The following is a 416-nucleotide window of genomic DNA, read 5'->3' on the forward strand; positions in this document are numbered from 1 at the left end:
CTTGGCAGAGATGATTAGCGAGGAAGACACTTTGGCAGGGGCGAGGTCGCTGAAGGATGCTCTGACAGGGTGACTTGACAGGGATGGTGTCAGGGTGACCTGATACGGGCGGTGTATATGGTGACTTAACATTGGTGGCTGACAGGGTAACTTTTGACAGGGTAATTTAGCTTATATGGTGACTATGGTGAGGCAGGGATGGTGACAGGGTGACTTGACAGAATGACTAGACAAGAGCGGTTGCAACTTTGGCAGGTGCGGTTGACAAGATGATTAAGACCAAATAACTGACTGAGACAAAATTCCCAGCACACACACAAAGAAAAACGCTTGACGGTTTCACCCAAACGCAGACCCCAAAAGACAACAAAACAAACAAAAAGCAAGTACATAACCCCCCCACCCCCAAAAAAAAG

The sequence above is a fragment of the Penaeus monodon genome, chromosome 21 (assembly GCF_015228065.2).
Source record: "Penaeus monodon isolate SGIC_2016 chromosome 21, NSTDA_Pmon_1, whole genome shotgun sequence".
Taxonomy (NCBI): Eukaryota; Metazoa; Arthropoda; class Malacostraca; order Decapoda; family Penaeidae; genus Penaeus; species Penaeus monodon.